The following is a 10,689-nucleotide window of genomic DNA, read 5'->3' on the forward strand; positions in this document are numbered from 1 at the left end:
CCGCTGTCTCCTCTCATTCCCTGTGGGTTCTTTTGGGCCTCAGTTTTCCTGTCTGTAAATGGGAATAAAAGTATCTACCTCAGAGGACACTATTCTTGATGAAGAGATTTAACAACCAAATGATAACGAGTGACTTTGTTTGGATCCTGGGATGAACAAAACAGTTTCAAAAGATACATCCAAGACAACCCAAAAAAATAAAAGAAAATGAAGATGGACTAGGTATTAGATGATAGCAAAGAATTATGATGTTTACCTTTTGAAGAACATGTCTATTTTTTTTAGAGATACACAGATGTACAGGTAACAAGATATGAGTTCTGGAATTTGCTTTTAACATCCTTAACAACAAGGGAGGGAGAAGCAGAGGCAGTTTGAATTTTCAAAGGCTTCTTTGCAGCTCCACCCAGCTGTAAACAGCCAATTCATCCAAAGCGGTCTCCTTTAAAACACATGGCACATTGAACACCCAAATCTTCCTAAAACAGTCTTGAATATGAGCCACACAAGATGCTTGGCTCCTAGTGGGGGCTACCTATAGGTATTACATATTCTCAAATCAATCACTTGACGTTTTTATGGCATCACAAAATCTACACCTTTGCTCCAGCCTAAATCAACAACAAAAGCATCAGCCACGACTGTATATATTACAGGATCCTTGTAAATCAGCAGTTGCCTTTAGGCTCGAGGGACCTCCAAATCTGACCAGCTGTTCAAAACAGTAAAATCTCATTAGCTCAACATCCAACCACTCAACAGTGAAGCTGACTTCAAAGTCACACTCTGCACCAAAGACAGAATAACCAGGAAACTCCTGTATTTATAAGCTAATTAACAAGCCGAGAATCCGATTTCTTCTCAATAGGAAAGAAGGGAGCACATGCTATTTAAGGGTTGTTTTTTATCCTTTTAATTATTTCTCCCCTTTCCTTCTATGAGGAGAACACTTTTTTTTTTTTTTTTTTTTTTTTGGTGGAAAAGAAATGGTAGGACTACTGCTTAACGTTGACTGTTTCGATCCAATAAAAAATTCCAGTTAGTGATCATATTTGACTTGGGCATCAGGCTAGGAGAAGATGGCATTAACTTTCATCTCTGCTGAATAATATTATGGAAGGAAGCTTATTGTTTATTGGTATTTAAGTAAAATCCATTCTATAATAGCCATATTTCTCAAATATGTCATCACTTAAATTGCTGGTTGGCAAGTACATGGGACATGATATCTATCCCAATATCTATCACATGGTGAAAAAAGAGGGAAAAATTCTGTGTGCATGTGTCCATTTATTAATTTTATTTTTCTTGTATCAGGTGGGGGATTGGGGATGCTGAGAGAAGCTATTTTCAAAGCCCAGTTGCTCTCTGATATGATCCTTGACTGCTCTAGGCAAGACCTGACACTCCTGTTAGTAAGCACCAGATGTTTTTAGTACTTTGTTACTATTCTACAGATACTCAGAGACTGCATATTATTTGCTTGATGCTGAGTTTATGAGGGGCATGATGGTGAGTGAGGATACTGGAAGAAGGCAGGTGATGTGAGGTGGTGAGCATGATAAGCTTTTGCATGGAACACGTGTGTCAGAACAGCAAAGCGCACTGATGGGAATCAAACGCTTGGGACTGAGATGTGGAACCAGGGTTCCAGCTGGCACATTGAGGGATAGAAGCCAACACCTGGCTGGACCAATAAATCCTTCCTCAGAAATCATTGCTGCCACGTGCACGGCTGTGCTTATGTCTTCTCCCTCTTACACTTTGTGCCATCATAATCCATTCCACCTCTTCCAGAAGCTACACTGGAAGATAACAGCTATAAAGTTGAAAAGCATAAAAGGGGTATCAGTCATCACATCACTGTCCTTTTTTTCAAAGAACCATGTCGATCTCTAATTATTTTCATGGTGGCTTTTGGAGAAGGCAGTGGCAACCCATTCCAGTATTCTTGCCTGGGAAATCCCACGGACAGAGAAGCCTGGCCGGCTACAGTCCATGGAGTTGGCGATGAGTCAGACATGACTGAGCAACTAACACTTTCACTTTGAAAGGGACGTTGAGTGCCAGTAATATTTTTTCTATTCAAATCTAACATTGCTTCACTACTTTATGATCTCACTACTTAAAGTTTCAGGATAGCCCTAGTTTCCCTGGTGGCTCAGCAGGTAAAGAACCCACCTGACAATGAAAGAGACACAAAAGGAGCGGTTTTGACCCCTGGGTCAGGAAAATACCCTGGAGAAGAAAATGGCGACCCACTTCAGTATTCTGGCCTGGAGAATCCCATGGACAGAGGAGCCTGGTGGACTATAGTCTATGGGGTCCAGGAGTCAGATACAACTGAGCATGTGCACACAGTTTTATTAACTCTTACAAGAACACCTCGTGATACTGTGCTTTGCTTTACTTCAACTTCACAAGGACTGCGTGTTTGTTTGTGTTGTTTACAAATCGAGGGTTTGTGCAACCCTGCATCAAGCAGCTCTGTTGGCACTATCTTTCAATGTCATTTGCTCACTTTGTGTCTCTGTCACATTTTGGTAATTCCTGTAACATTTCAAACCTTTTCATTATGGTTATAATATTTATTAGGACAATCTGTGACCAATGACCTTTGATGTTACTATTGCAAAAAGATTATGACTGGCTGAAGGCTCAGATAATGGTTAGCCTTTTTAGCAGGACAGCATTTTAAATGAAAACCTATGCACTTTTTAGACATAGTGCTATTGCATACTTAACAGACTGCACTATAGTGTATATAACACTTTCACATGCACTGGGAAATTGAAAAATTCATATGATTTGCTTTACTGTGATGTTTGCTTTAGAGCAGTGGCTGTGCTTTGCTGGAGCAGCCGTGAAGAGATACCCCACATCCAAGGTAAGAGAAAACCAAGTAAGATGGTAGGCACTGAGAGAGGGCATCAGAGGGCAGACATACTGAAACCATAATCACAGAAAACTAGCCAATCTGATCACATAGACCACAGCCTTGTCTAACTCAATGAAACTAAGCCATGCTGTGTGGGGCCACCCAAGATGAACCGGTCATGGTGGAGAGGTCTGACAGAATGTGGTCCACTGGAGAAGGGATTGGCAAACCACTTCAGTATTCTTGCCTTGAGAACCCCATGAGCAGTATGAAAAGGCAAAATGATAGGACACTGAAAGATGAACTCCCCAGGTCGGTAGGTGCCCAATATGCTACTGGAGATCAGTGGAGAAATAACTCCAGAAAGAATGAAGGGATGGAGCCAAAGCAAAAACAACACCCAGTTGTGGATGGGACTGGTGATAGAAGCAAGGTTCAATGCTGTAAAGAGAAATATTGCATAGGAACTTGGAATTTTAGGTCCATGAATCAAGGCAAATTGGAAGTGGTACAGGAGATGACAAGAGTGAACATCGACATTCTAGGAATCGGCAAACTAAGATGGACTGGAATGGGTGAATTTAACTCAGATGACCATTATATCTACTACTGTGGGCAGGAATCCCTTAGAAGAAATGGAGTAGCCATCATAGTCAACAAAAGAGTCTGAAATGCAGTACTTGGATGCAATCTCAAAAACAACAGAATGATCTCTGTTCGTTTCAAGGCAAATCATTCAATATCATGGTAATCCAAGTCTATGTCCTGACCAGTAATGCTGAAGAAGCTGAAGTTGAACAGTTCTATGAAGACCTACAAGACCTTCTAGAACTAACACCCAAAAAAGATGTCCTTTTCATAATAGGGGACTGGAATGCCAAAGTAGGAAGTCAAGAAACACCTGGGGTAACAGACAAATTTGGCCTGGGAGTACAGAATGAAGCAGGGCAAAGGCTAATAGAGTTCTGCCAAGAGAACACACTGGTCAGAGCAAACACCCTCTTCCAACAACACAAGAGAAGACTCTACACATGGACATCACCAGACGGTGTACACTGAAATCAGATTGATTATATTCTTTGCAGCCAAAGATGGAGAAGCTCTATACAGTCAGCAAAAACAAGACCAGGAACTGACTGTGGCTCAGATCATGAACTCCTTATTGCCAAATTCCAACTGAAATTGAAGAAAGTGGAGAAAACCATGAGACCATTCAGGTATGACCTAAATCAAATCCCTTATGACTATACAGTTGAAGTGAGAAATAGATTTAAGGGACTAGATCTGATAGACAGAGTGCCTGATGAACTATGGATGGAGGTTTGTGACACTGTACAGGAGACAGGAATCAAGTCCATACCCACGAAAAAGAAATGCAAAAAAGCAAAATGGCTGTCTGAGGAGGCGTTACAAATAGCTGTGAAAAGAAGGGAAGCAAAAAGCAAAGGGGAAAAGGAAAGATATACCCATTTAAATGCAGAGTTCCAAAGAATAGCAAGGAGAGATTAGAAAGCCTTCCTCAGTGATTAATGCAAAGAAATAGAGGAAAACAATAAAATGGGAAAGACTAGCGATCTCTTCAAGAAAATGAGAGATATCAAGGGAACATTTTATGCAAAGATGGGCTCAATAAAGGACAGAAATGGTAAGGACCTAACAGAAGCAGAAGATATTAAGAAGAGGTGGCAAGAATACACAGAAAACCTGTACAAAAAAGATCTTCACGACACAGATAATCACGATGGTGTGATCACTCACCTAGAGCCAGACATCCTGGAATGGGAAGTCAAGTGGGCCTTAGGAAGCATCACTACGAACAAAGCTAGTGGAGGTGATGGAATTCCAGTTGAGCTATTTCAAATCCTAAAAGATGATGCTGTGAAAGTGCTGCACTCAATATGCCAGCAAATTTGGAAAACTCAGCAGTGGCCACGGGACTGGAAAAGGTCAGTTTTCATTCCAGTCCCTAAGAAAGGCAATCCCAAAGAATGCTCAAACTACCACACAATTCCACTCATCTCACCTGCTAGTAAATTAATGTTTAAAGTTCTCCAAGCCAGGCTTCAGCAATACATGAACTGTGAGCTTCCAGATGTTCAAGCTGGTTTTAGAAAAGGCAGAGGAACCAGAGATCAAATTGCCAGCATTCACTGGATCATTGAAAAAGCAAGAGAGTTAAAAAAAAAAAAAAAAATCTATTTCTGCTTTATTGACTATGCCAAAACCTTTGACTATGTGGATCACAATAAACTGTGGAAAATTCTGAAAGAGATGGGAATACCAGACCACCTGACCTGCCTCCTGAGAAACCTGTATACAGGTCAGGAAACAACAGTTAGAACTGGACATGGAACAACAGACTGGTTCCAATAGGAAAAGGAGTACGTCAAGGCTGTATATTGTCACCCTGCTTATTTAACTTCTATGCAGAGTACATCATGAGAAACGCTGGGCTGGAAGAAGCACAAGCTGGAATCAAGATTGCTGGGAGAAATATCAATAACCTCAGATATGCAGATGACACCACCCTTATGGCAGAAAGTGAAGAAGAACTAAAGAGCCTCTTGATGAAAGTGAAAGAGGAGAGTGAAAAAGTTGGCTTAAAGCTCAACATTCAGAAAAGTAAGATCATGGCATCCGGTCCCATCACTTCATGGGAAATAGATGGGGAAACAGTGGAAACAGTGGCTGACTTTATTTTTCTGGGCTCCAAAATCACTGCAGGTGATGATTGCAGCCATGAAATTAAAAGACGCTTACTCCTTGGAAGGAAAGTTATGAACAACCTAGATAGCATATTAAAAAGCAGAGACATTACTTTGCCAACAAAGGTCCATCTAGTCAAGGCTATGGTTTTTCCAGTGGTCATGTATGGATGTGAGAGTTGGACTATAAAGAAAGCTGAGTGCTGAAGAATTGATGCTTTTGAACTGTGGTGTTGGAGAAGACTCCTGAGAGTCCCTTGGACTGCAAGGAGATCCAACCAGTCCATCCTAAAGGAGAACAGTCCTGGGTGTTCATTGAAGGACTGATGTTGAAGCTGAAACTCCAATATTTTGGCCACCTGATGCGAAGAGCTGACTCATTGGAAAAGACCCCGATGCTGGGAAAGATTGAGGGCAGGAGGAGAAGGGGACAACAGAGGATGAGGCAGTTGGATGGCATCATCAACTCAATGGACATGGGTTTGGGTGGACTCCAGGAGTTGGTGATGGACAGGGAGGCCTGGCGTGCTGCGATTCATGGGGTCGCAAAGAGTCGGACATGACTGAGTGACTGAACTGAACTGAACTGAATGGTCTGGAGCCAAACCTGCAAAATCTCCAGGTCTGTCTGTGTAACATTTGTGTAAGAACAGTACTGTCAGATAGTGCCAGTAAAAGTCTGTGTAGTCAAAAGTTTGGTTTTTCCAGTAGTCATGTATGGATGTGAGAGTGGACTAAAAAAGGCTGAACACCAAAGAACTGATGTTCTCAAATTATAGTGCTGGAGAATACTCTTGAGAGTCCCTTGGACTGCAAGGAGATCAAACCTAAAGCAAATCAACCCTGAATATTCATTGGAAGTACTGATGCTGAAAGTCCAATACTTTAGCCGCCTGATGTGAAAAACCAGCTCAATGGAAAAGATCTTGATGCTAGGAAAGATCAAAGGGAACAGGGGAAGGGGCTGGCAGAGGATGAGATGGTTTGATAGCATCACTGACTCAATGGACACAAATGTGAGCAAACTTCAGGAAATAGTGGAAGACAGAGGAGCCTGGTGTGCTGTAATCCATGGGGCTGGGTCGCATAGTCAGACTGGACTTGACAACTGATCAAATGCTGTCACACAGTGGGTGCTCAAAAGATGTCTGTTAGATGAATGGATAAGTGAAACCAATCCATTTTACCTATTTGATAGCAATGGAAAAGCTGTCTCCCATTAGATTCACAAAGTTGCATGTCTGAGAATAAATTTCAGTCCCTCAGACTTTTCTTCATTCCTTTTCATCACGTTTCTCTCGGATTATAAAATTCCTGTGTTTTCTAAAGGTGCCACTAATTTGTTTGTTGCATGGCTGCCAAACACACTTGCCAAAAGGGAGTAAGCAGGAATCCTGCCATGCCATGTTCTGTATTCTTTAAAAGCACGGAAAGCCACTGTCTAAGAATTAAACTGACAACTCCTGCGGAACAATCGGCCCTTACTGGCAAATCTTCCAGATCACTAGATTGGTTTTAGAAACCAGACCAGAGACAACATGCACATACAAAACCCTGCCAGATTCTCACACAAGGTTTTAACATCACCCTCCGTATTTTGGGACAGATGAAAGGGTAATTGGAGGCCTGTGGAAAATATGAGTTTTTCTTTGCTTCTCATATATCCCTTCACATTCTAGAAGGGAAGGAAATGACTTATGTAATGTTATGATAGTATTAAATGACTATTGTTTCCATGCTTATGTTAACCACCTCAGGCAGGTTGGGGTGTGGGTTCTGGCTTACCCGTGGAGGGAACCACACAAGTCAGAAGAGTGTTTCAGTTTTCTCCCCAAAATGAATGGAGCAGCAGCACTGAACACAGACTTTCAAAAACCAGAGGTTCTGCTCTTCTGGTCCAATGATGTGCTTAACAGGGAAGAGGAAATGAAATTAAGCAAAAACAGGTTTCCAAAAACAGTGTCTTTGCCAGCCAAATCAAAGTCCAAAAAAATGTTAACAGACCATGATTATATCCTTGGAAAAGGATGATCCAAAACATGATCCATCAGGAAAAAGACAGTTGAGTCCAAGGTATTCCTTGAAAGGGAATCCCGGTAGGATACGAAGTAGCTCCAGCTTTTCTCATGGTGGAAAATGTCGCCCCTCTTCTCCCCAATCTGGTCCACGCATCCACCATGCCAAAACCCCATTGCAAAGCCACCTCCCCAGCCTGGTAAGACGAGAAGGACCCAGCAGAGTAGGCGGCCACAGTTCTAAGTTCCAAATGTGTCCTGCAACCATCTAAGGAAAATTAAACATTTGGTTACTAAGCTCTATGTAAGCATGCTTCCAGATGGTTAAGGCGCTCCAAAAAATGAATTGACACTTTTTTCTCACATGCTTATTCTATTATGGCTAATATTATGTCATCACCCATACACTTAGGCTCTGGCATTTATTTGTACACCTGGATCCTGCTGGTTATTTCCCAGAATTAACATCTTTCCTTATGCCTATTTTTTTAAATGCATGCCTTGACTTTTCTGCTTCATATTATAGAGTTTTGTAATTTCTACTGTCCCTCACATGTTTTCATTTGTTATTTACAAGTTCTTCTCACATTTACATGGACCAGATTAACTGGTGTAGCACCAAAGATTTACCCTTAGAAAATTAAAGGTAGTCCTAATTTATTCACCAGATACCAATTTTGAACAGGAAAGAGCATAGGGCACAAGCTTTCCTATGTTTGTCATATCAAAAAAAAAAAAAAAAAAAAAAAAGAATAACATGAATTACACACACATGATATGGGTTGATATTTGAGCTTTGAACGATTTGGGAATCCCATCATTTATTATTCAATTTATCTACTGAAGTGAATTATAAGAACAGAAGTCCATTTAAATCAGTGGTACTGCCTGAAAATTCTCATTCATATAGTTGAAAATTCCCTATAGATGTTCAGCTCATACACATGTAGACTTCCTTCCTTCTGTCCTTCCTCCTTCCTTCCCTTTCTACACCTGACCAGCTACTAGAAACATTTATTGAACAAAGTTGTTTTTTCTAATTAAAATATAGTTGATTTACAATGTTGTATCACTTTCAGGTATACAGCAGAGTGACTCAGCTACACACATTATATATGTATGTGTATGTATGTGTGTGTGTGTATACATATGTAGAGAGACTTTTAATTTTCTTGCATTATAGTTTATTATAGGACATTGATTATATTTCCCTGTGCTATACAGCAGATCCTTGTTGTTTATCTATTTCATATATAGCAGTTTGTATCTGCTAATCCTAAACTTCTAATTTATCCCTTCCCCACCCTGCTTGCTTTTTGGTAACCTTAATTTTGTTTTCTATGTCTGTGAGTCTGTTTCTGTTTTGCCAAATAAGTTCATTTGTATCATATGTTAGATTCCACATATAAGTGATATCATATGGTATTTGTCTTTCTCTTTCTGACTTACTTCATTTAGTATGATGAACTCTAGATCCATTTGCTACATGCCATTTGCTACAAATGGCATTATTTTATTCTCTTTATGGCTGAGTAGAATTCCATTGTATGTATGTACCACATCTTCTTTATCCATTTTTTGTTAATGGACATTTAGGTTGTTTCCATGTCTTGTTTATTATGAATAGCATTGCTATGAACATAGGGGTGTATGTATCTTTTAGAATTAGAGTTTTCATCTTTTCTGGATATATGCCCAGGAGTGGGATAGCTGAATCATATGGTAGTTCTATTTTTAGTTTTTTTTTTAAGGAACCTCCATACTGTTTTCCATAGTGACTGCATCAATTTACATTCCCACCAAGAGTGTAAGTGGTGAGCAAAGATTTATATTGTTATGTTTTAAAGTATAACATCTCTTACATTATTGGCCAAGTTTTGACTTATTCTTTATCTATTCATTCAACTCACATTTATTAATTAAGTGGCTATTATGTACAAGTTACTGTGCTAGGTGCTCAGAATACTCAAGAGACTTAGATTACTGAGGAAAATAATGTATGTACATAATGATAATGCAAGGTATCACAACTAAGAAGACAAAAGAACCACAAGGGAAGCACAGAGAGCAACCTAGGGAAAGTCAGAGGAATAATTTTAGGTGGAGAACACTCAGGAAAGGCTTCCTGAAAGAAGTTGGTTTTTTGTTTTTAAGACTGAACAATGAATTCACAAGCATTTGTGTGGTACATGTAAATTTCTCCCATGTTATTTTAATCATCTGTTTGTCTCTCTCAGTTATTACACAGCAAGTGTCTTGAGGGCAAGAGATACTGTTTGGTCCACATTTATTTTTTCTAATACCTAGGAAAAGTGCCTGGAATGTGCTCAGTAAATGTTTGTTGAATAACATTATTAATAATTAATTTGGTCATAGGGGAAATTCCAGGCAGGGGCCACAGAGAGCAGCTGACTACAGACAGAGTCTTTTGAGTCTATCATTTGGCAAATACAGAATCTTTCAGCTATGGAAAATAAAGCAATACGTTTCTTGTTTCATCTGAAAGTTTATTTTGATTTGAAACAAACTTCCTTGTCTTCTCCCATGTCTGGCTGCACGTCTTCACTGGCTGTGCCCGCATGGGCTGAGAGACAACAGAACTCGGGGTAGAAGCTTCCTCTTCCCACCCGGGTCCCTGAGCAGCTTCCTGGCCTGGGTAGAGGCTTCATTCACGGCCCCTCCAACATGTGGGAATGTCTCACTATGGCTACACTGAGGATTAACCAAACTCGGGCAAGTGTTTGGAGAGATTTAGAGAAAGGTCCCCATAGACCTACAAGGTATTAATGTGATGGAATGTTTAGAAAGTCAAGAAGCTTGGCTCAATTTTTCAAACTAGTGAGGTTCTCTGTTGGAATTACTGCTATGTTCTCATTTCCAACAGAGTATACATAGTCTGTTACCATCCACAGCATGAAAAAAGACTTAGGGAAAGGAGAGAGAGAAACAAAGTGTGAAGCCTGTATCACTTCAATATCTGTGTGTGTGTGTGTGTCTGGGGCGGGCAATGTCTAGTGGGGAAGGACTAGGGAAAGAGTATGTTAAATAACTAGATAAAAAGTCTCCTTCCAAGAGGTTCCATGAGTGGATA

The 10,689-nt window shown here is 40.3% G+C and overlaps 1 pseudogene; it reads left to right on the forward strand.

The window, feature by feature from the left end:
* The first annotated feature begins 3,290 nt into the window (after positions 1-3,290).
* LOC136145146 (craniofacial development protein 2-like) lies at positions 3,291-4,087 on the forward strand (annotated as a pseudogene).
* Positions 4,088-10,689: the final 6,602 nt, after the last annotated feature.

The sequence above is a fragment of the Muntiacus reevesi genome, chromosome 12 (genome assembly GCF_963930625.1).
Source record: "Muntiacus reevesi chromosome 12, mMunRee1.1, whole genome shotgun sequence".
Taxonomy (NCBI): Eukaryota; Metazoa; Chordata; class Mammalia; order Artiodactyla; family Cervidae; genus Muntiacus; species Muntiacus reevesi.